The 8,290-nt window shown below is 42.7% G+C and overlaps 1 protein-coding gene across 2 annotated transcripts in view; it reads left to right on the top strand.

Moving 5' to 3' along the window:
• The first annotated feature begins 2,583 nt into the window (after positions 1-2,583).
• The window catches only part of TLCD4 (TLC domain containing 4), a 43,888-nt gene continuing 38,181 nt past the window's right edge, over positions 2,584-8,290 (top strand). The window contains exon 1 of one of the 2 annotated variants that reach the window (XM_060232225.1): positions 2,584-2,853. The gene's annotated coding sequence lies outside the window, so the exon portion shown is untranslated. The remainder of the gene's footprint in view (positions 2,854-8,290) is intronic. The other variant, XM_060232224.1, reaches the window with a different exon arrangement.

The raw sequence follows: 8,290 nt of genomic DNA, 5'->3' as shown, positions 1-8,290 counted from the left end.
GAGGGTTACAACAAAAGATAAAACAATTAAAACATCAAAGATTTCAGGTTTTCACGGCTGGCAACATCATTAGGGTTTGTAGAATCTTTCGGGATCAAGTGCCGTGTTCTACTGGAGAAAGTTTTCCTTCCAGACGTTTCGTTCTCAGCTGCGGAGAACATCCTCAGTGGCGTTGCAGCCGGAGCAGGCGCTCAGACCTTCTTGGCTGCTGTGCATTGAGTGGGGCCAGGGCTGCTGGAGAGCTGCTATTTGTAGGCTGGAGGGGGTGTGATGAAAGGGCAATTGGTTTGTGGATGTGCCCATTGTTTGGTGGGGCTTCCTGGAAGGGTAGTGATAAGGAAACTGGCTGTTGAATGTGACCATTGTTCTGTGTCACATTCAACAGCCACATTCACAGAACAATGGTCACATTCAACAGCCAGTTTCCTTATCACTACCCTTCCAGGAAGCCCCACCAAACAATGGGCACATCCACAAACCAATTGCCCTTTCATCACACCCCCTCCAGCCTACAAATAGCAGCTCTCCAGCAGCCCTGGCCCCACTCAATGCACAGCAGCCAAGAAGGTCTGAGCGCCTGCTCCGGCTGCAACGCCACTGAGGATGTTCTCCGCAGCTGAGAACGAAATGTCTGGAAGGAAAACTTTCTCCAGTAGAACACGGCACTTGATCCCGAAAGATTCTACAAACCCTAATAATTAAAACATCATTCCAATATTAAAACCAGGGGTTGTTTTGTAGAAAAATAGGTGGTGGAGCTCATTAGTATATGCTGCTCTCCCCCTTCAATGGAGCTTCAGTGGAGGTTGCCAAAAGCAACCTGCTGCAAGAAAGGAGAGCCCAGAGTGAGTGAGGCCTGCTTGGGCTGGCTAGAGATTCAGCCAGCCCAAGCAGGCCTTACTTGCATGGGGCTCTTCTAGGTCATCCCCCCCAGTCAAAAGGCCAGCAAGCCACCTGCTCCCCAAAATCACATAAGAAGTGGAGAAAGGGTGACGTGGGCTTCTCCAGGGGTTAATGAGGGCTGCTGGGGGCGTGGGGAATCAAACCCGGTTCTCCCAGATAAGAGTCCACACACTTAACCACTACACCAAACTGGGGTGTGGTCTAATGTGTCAGTGAGTTCCTGTTGGGAGTTTTCTACAAAAAAAGCCCTGACTATAGCAACCATTACAGTACACCAGACGACAATCTGGTACAGTTGGGGAGTGTTGCTAAAAGTTTCTGCATGTAGATGTGCCTGCCCATGATGGACCATTTGGAAGAAAAGTAAGATATAAAGTAAATTTATAATAAATAATATGGGCCTTCTCCTGGTTTTCTTACCATTATGTTGTTGGTATTTTAAGGGTTAACCATTACTGATATAGGTTGTCATATGTCTGTAATGGATTTAGTGGTCCAATATATTTTAAGAAAAAGATGATTTGACAGCTTTTACTAAAAATGCACAGGCTTTCTTATAGAAGCCCTGTCTTCAGGTTACTCACAATTAGATTTTATTAGTAAAAATACTTGTTCTTATTGTTTTATTTCTCTGTAAACTACCCTGAAAAACAGTTTTGGCTGAGAGGTGGAATGGAAATACTTAAATAAAACATGTTTGTTGGCGGAGCACCAAGTGTTCTCTTATTGCTTGAAAGAGAAGAAAGCTGTGCAGTTGATCTGAATGCAGGGACCAGAAGAAATGACTTTGTGGAGGTGGGGGTGTCTGAGCAAAATTGCCAGCTTCCTGGGGAAAACATGTCAGGAGAAGCTTTTGCTGCCCATTTCTAAAACTTAAGCCTCTAGTAAACTAAATAAATGCTTTTCCTCAGACCTGTTGGCAACCCTTCTCCTCTCCCCCCCCCCCCCCTGTCTGTAGTGGGAAGATATTAGGGCTCTTCTGCATTTAGTCATCTTAGTTGTGGTTTATGTGGGAGTCTGGCATTTGTCCTTATGTTCCCTTTCCTGTATAATTGATGTATTCCTAATTCTTCCAAAAATACACTAGCTCTCCAGGTCCTTGTAAACTACTGATTTGTTCCTCTTTGTGGATAGTTTGATAGCATTAGTTTATTTGATAAGTATGTTAACCTGTGTAACATGAGTTCCATGGTGCCTTGTTTACTCTTTGATCGTGTACAACCCAGAGGAGGCTTTTAGAGATCAAAGTTCTCTCAAAATGAGGTCCTACCAACCTATCATAACCCCACGATCTCACCAGGTGAGGCAGGAAAGAGGGTGAGAAGGTTTAGGAGGAATTGAAAGGATTCAAAAAGCGACGATAGTGGTAGCAGAAAGGGGGGAGGAGATGGCAGTCTGTCTTGAAAAACAGGTGGCGTGCTGCCGGGATAGTTCTGTCAGTCACCTGTCTGGCACCTGTCAGTATCCCCCATGCCTTCGTCAAGTCACCCGAGGAGGAGGAAATTCCGCTTCGCGCCTCGAGCATGTCCGGTGTCCTTAGAGGGTGCCTTTCCCGCCCTTTTCTCAACCCAACGCCTTTTCCTCTTTTTGCCGGGGAGGTGCTTCGCTGTCCCACGCAGCAGCTGCTCGATGAGACTGCTGTGTGTGTGTGTGTGTCTCCCCCCGTGAAGTCAGGAGGCGGTCAGCTTGCTTGCCGGCACGCTGGATGCATTCGCCCTGCCGCCGCTGGGAGCCTAGAGCCGGAGGCAAAGGCGGCGGCGGCGGCTCGGCCCCTTTAAGGCTGAGGCTGGCGTAAGGCGATCCCGCAGTAAGTGCCAGCCTGCCGCCGCAGTAGCAGAAGCCTCCGCCGGAGAAGCCCCGTGTGTGGGTGGGTGTGGAGGGCTCTCCCCGCCGCAGGGACCAGCGAGAAAGGATGGGAGGGACAAGCGGTCGGTCACGGTAAGCCCTCAGGTGAGCGTCAGCGTCTGACGGGGGGGGGGGGCAGGCAGGTAGCGGCCGAATCCTGTGTCGAGGAGGAGGATTCCCTCAGGACAAGCTAGGAGGCAGCTGAGCGCCGGCGAGGGTCAAAGAAGGGAGGCTGGATAGGCCCCTGGGTGGTGTGTTAGGAGATACTCCCTTTCTCTTCATCTCTGTGGTGAGCAACAGCTCAGATTGGGCAGTCTGGTCGTGAAAAGCTGGCCCTCACCATCGGGGGGAACATTAATAGGGAGCAGAGCGGTGGCTGGGAGAACTGTGCTTCCGGAGAGGTGAGAATTAGGGCTGTGATACTTGTAAAGGGGAGGGCGGGGGGAGAGAATCTCTATCCTCCAACCCAGTACTTTTGTCTGTGAGTGGGAGCAGGATGAATGAAAGGCTGATGGCTTCAACACAAGCTCCCCGTCCGCGGGTACAGATTGGGCTAAAAAGAAGCAGAATCTGTCATCTTTCAGCTGCTAATGAGTGTCGACAAATGGATGCTGGGCTGAGCAGTCAGGGTTTCTTCGTGTGAGTACATCAGTTCCTGAAGGGTGGGAGTTTCATTGCATTTCTTTGTCGTCTTCGTCTCTTCACTCTGCCCCCCAGGTTTGGGAATGGTGTCTTTTTTCATCTCTCCCCCCCACCCCCGGTTTAGGCTAGTATAGCATTACTTGTCTGTTATTCATTGAAAAGGGGGGGGGGGATTGATGTCTGTCTGCTGTGGACTGCTACTATATCTTCTACAGTGGAATTGGGGAAATATCTGGAAAAGAGAAGTTATTTTATTATATTTAGAGGTTTGAGTGAGCACACCATAAAGTAAGCTGGAAGGAGAGACCCTGACTGCAGCTTCAGCTTCTATCCATTTAGATCTTCTTTTGATCTCCATCTGTTGTCATTATAGTGCTAAGTAGTGCTCTGAAATCTTACACTGAAAACAATCTATATTTTTATGAGAGGCTTTGGGGTTTTTGAAGTATTTCATAAAACTTTTAACATCAAAGAAGAAGCAAAACAAAAAAAAACTTATTGGGTGCTGTTACTTGAGGATAGTGTAGAAGAACTATGAAATGACTGATAGCATCTGAACAATTAAACCATATTGTTTACTTTTGCTTGTAGCTGTTTAGCATTCTTTGTGATGCATATTCTTCTTGGGCTGTTTTGTTCACATTCCAGTAGAATTAGAATGTTTTTATGGTATTGAATTTCTGGTATGGTTAATCTTTGTAGTTTTCCATACTAATTCACTATTGTTCTTTGAAGCTTACACCTTGCCTGTTTTACATTTTGTTAAGAAGGAAAAAAATTCTGTTTATAAACAAAGTGTTCATAGTACTCTCTGTACTTAGTGGGCACTTTTGCATGTGCTAAATAATGCACTTTCAATCCACTTTCAGTGCACTTTCCAACTGGATTTTGCCAGTTCACAAAGTAAAATCCAGTTGCAAAGTGCATTATTTAGGGTGTATGGAAGCACCCAATATGTAGAAGTGTAATACAGCTATTGCCATAAAATGCAAGTGAAATTGTTGAAGTACCTTATTGATTAACATTGTGCAAAGATTTTCCCATGATTGAGAGATCTTTGAAAACATGCACTATTAGACATGAAAACAAAGCAAATTCAGGGGAATATCACAGCAAGGCATAAAAACATCTTTGGAATATGGAGAAATTTGGATTACAGATTTTGTAAACCAAGTACTTTGGTTAGTTTTATGTTTTTGTTTGAAATGTATTTATTTCTTTTGTAAGGTATTTGCATTTGACTAGTGAGGACATTAGTCAGTATTGTAACTTGTACTTACATTGTCATATAAAACTTCTTCCTCATCCTTTGACCTTTCACTCTTGTAATCTTATCCTTACCATATATCATTTCTGCTGGCTCTGTTTTTCTTGATGTCATTGACTGAGCAAGCTGTTTTGATGTCTTTGCCTCAGTGCTAGTTATGGCATCTTAGGGGCAACAAAGAGTATTGGCAGTCTTGGATCAGGCACCTGATTAAGGATGACTTAGAATTCAAAGGTTCATGAGTAATTTTTTTCATAATATAATTTTTATTGAAATCAAACAGAGCTACAACTGTGTCTTAAGATACAATAATTCAAATTCTTAACAAATATGTTACTGATCTGTTAATGTGTATGAGTAATATTTGATAACTTAAGCCACTATTTAAATGCAAGAGTCATGTTGGATAACTAATCAATTTGATCAAACAATTTCAGAAAATGTTTTTTGTAGAAATGCATACATGTTGCTTATATAGTTTGTATTATTGCTTTTCACAGTTAGTGTTATACAGGAGGGATGTTGTTTATACATTAAGCAATGTGTGATCTGTATCCATAGAAGCTAGATTGAAACTCATCTACCACGATGTGGCTGAATTTTGAGAAGGGGCAGTGAGCACAATCCCAAAACGGCTGCTACAGGAAGCTGAGCCAACACAGTACCTTTGCAAGAGCATCACAGAAAGGGAATAAAAATAGATGAAGAAAGGCCTGGGGGTGGCAGGAGAAGGAGAGTGGGGAATAAAAAGAAATAAAGGAATTCCCAAGGCGGGGGAGAGAAGAATGGAAAAAAGAGGGAATAAGAAGGAAAGCCTGAAGGAGTAGAACCACAAACCTGGGTGCTTACCTGTCATACTGATCCTCCAGTGGCTGTGGCTGTTATTGCAGCTGTGAAAAACCTTTTCATTTGAATGGGGACAGCCAGTAACAAGCCCTGTCCTGCAATGGCTCTGCCCACTTGCTAAAAAGCTCTGTGGGTGTCCAGTGGAAGTGCCTATGAGCACCATATTGGGGGAACCCTGCCTTGCTTTGTCAGTAATTAATACAGACAGTATAAAATGAAACCTTTGATTAGTTCACTCCATAGTGGGCTAATCAAATTGGTTGCCACATGCTGTATGTCTGTGGGAAGTAATAGTTCTTCCTGGCAATATCTGTTTCTTCAGCCATACTGGAGGAACTTCCGTCAGTCTAAGGAGCCTTTCTCTGACTTAAGTGGCACTTCTGTTGGAGGTAGCAGAGCAAGACTGGCTGGAGGAAAGCTTCAAACTTTGTTCTATGGAATGGTAGGATACATACTATCAATTTTTCCTTATTATTGATCATTTTGTATGTGTGAAAGTAGTCCCAGTATAGAATTGGGGCATTTAATGTATGCTTAACGTTACCAAGTTGCTTGATTTTGGTTTAATTTTTACAGCCTAAAATTCTGTTTCCTTCGAAATAAGGCCTAGTGAATGGATGTTTGAAAATAAGTGTTTAAGACTGCAGTTATACAGTTTTAGTCCTAAGCACCTGGGGTTCACAAATCTTCAGCTGGCCTTGATAGCCAGCCAAAATCTTTATTCATCAAAGACCTTGGCCATCTCCCACTGAGCTTTGGATGTGTTCAGAATGCCAACCCCTCCCCCCCACAGTTCTGTATTTCTGTACAATCCCTGTTGTACTAACTTTGGAGAACTTCCAAAACCAAAGCATCTGAGCCCCCAGTCCCGTCCTAGTTCAAAGGTTTGGAGATGCAGAGAGATGTTCCCTTGCTTTTTTCAGTATCCAAGGCTCAGCATGGGGCCTGGGAGAGACCAGAGCTCTTTCCTGAACTCCACTGAAGGGCAGAAACTTGCACCAGATTAAAACATGCAGTTGCCATTAAAATACATAATAGTGGGTCCTTATTAAGCATTTTTATTTGAAAGTAAGTCTCACAGAATGCAATCGGGCATACTACTTTGTGTGCAGTGGGCTAAAATCTCGTTAGTATTGAAGTTAATTCTATAATACTGTTTCACACAGGGTAGCTTGTATACTTTGAGTTTGGGTAAAAGATAAGGCAGGCATAGACCCTAAAGTTTGCCTTCAGTGATAACATGTTATGGATATTATGTTGCAAGATATAATGAAAAATAACAGATAACCCTGTTCAAAATAGAATGGTAAATATACACATTGACTGAGCCAAGAAGCAAAACTGTCTGCAGCATCTTTGGCATATCTATTATGTAGAGGAGAATTAAGATTCATAGCTCTGGAAGACAAATGTGTGAGTGAAGCAATAACACACCGAAGGTATAAACTTTGTTGCCGATTACAATCAAAACCTCCTTGGGTTTGTTGTCATTTAACTCTTATTTTAAAGAAGTGGATTGCATATGCTCTGACAATTCATGGTATATCTGCAGAACGTTACTACTGTTTTTAGATAAATTTCTGGTTTCAGCTAGGTGGGAAATTGGAGATCTGTGATTGATTCACCAAATGTCTTTTAAAACATTTTTTCAGAGCAGCCACTGTGTTTGGGGAGAGTAGAGATTTAGATTGGGACAGGCAAAGTCTAACCTTTCTCTTTACCACACACTTTTCTAGACTGGTGTTGTGTTCCTGTTCCCCAAGTACCTGTTAGTCCCAGAAAGAAGGGGGGGGGGGAGAGGACATTTAACCCCTTCCTGCAGCACAACTCTGTTCCGTATTGCCTCAGGAGTTGATTTTTCATGTTTGTCTTGCATTTTGCCTTGTTGAGCTTTTGCTGTCTGAAGCTTGCATGGGGAATTAGTAAAGTAAGCAAAAAGTGATACTAAATATACTATATGATTTTGAACAAAGTACCTTGAACAATAGCCAACATTAATTATACTTGGAATTGCTTCTGTTTTTCTGAGCAAACAAAATCCTTTCATTTTGAAGAAATACTGTCTTATTTGTTAGCATTCTTCAAATAGTATTTATTTAGAAACTGATATCAAGATATGTAAATTTAACCTTATGGAAAGTAGAGTTCTGTAACATTTCTGTTGAAATTAGAGTTTGGCTATAAAAGTTTTGTAATCTAGCTCTAGCAGACCAATGCAGTACTTTGTTTCGTGAAACATTCAAACATTTCTTGAAAGGTATATTTAATGTGAGACACAGATATGTCTTCCAATTGATACATAATCTGTGTTTATTCTTTTCTTTTCTTTTAATTTACATTGGTTGCTTTCAAAGAGTGTCTTGGCAAACCTTAATGTTTCTGCAAAGTTTATGAGGATATCTTTAGTGAATAAATCAATATTGGTGGACTGGATTCCCTGAAATGTTGCTTTCCTAACATTGCCAGTCTTCCCACTCAGTACACAGATACAGGAGAGTGCTGTATGTTGTTACCTGTGAGCCTCCCCCCACCCCATAGGCACCCCTGTATATATGTGCCCTGACAGCCCCTGCATTAAAACATCAGAGAACTGGATAAAATATCCAGTTAAATTAGATATCAAAACAGAACCAAGACTTGTGGGAATACCCCTGAATGTTCTTGGATAGGAGTAGCTTAACTGTCTAAATGCTCCAAGGAGCACATTAATCAAAGACTTTTCTCCATGCCACCCATGAGATCCACCACATATATGGCCATAAATAATGACTCATGTTTGCCAGAGCC

This window comes from Heteronotia binoei, chromosome 2, assembly GCF_032191835.1.
Source record: "Heteronotia binoei isolate CCM8104 ecotype False Entrance Well chromosome 2, APGP_CSIRO_Hbin_v1, whole genome shotgun sequence".
Taxonomy (NCBI): domain Eukaryota; kingdom Metazoa; phylum Chordata; class Lepidosauria; order Squamata; family Gekkonidae; genus Heteronotia; species Heteronotia binoei.
This window is presented reverse-complemented; position numbering and strand designations above follow the sequence as displayed.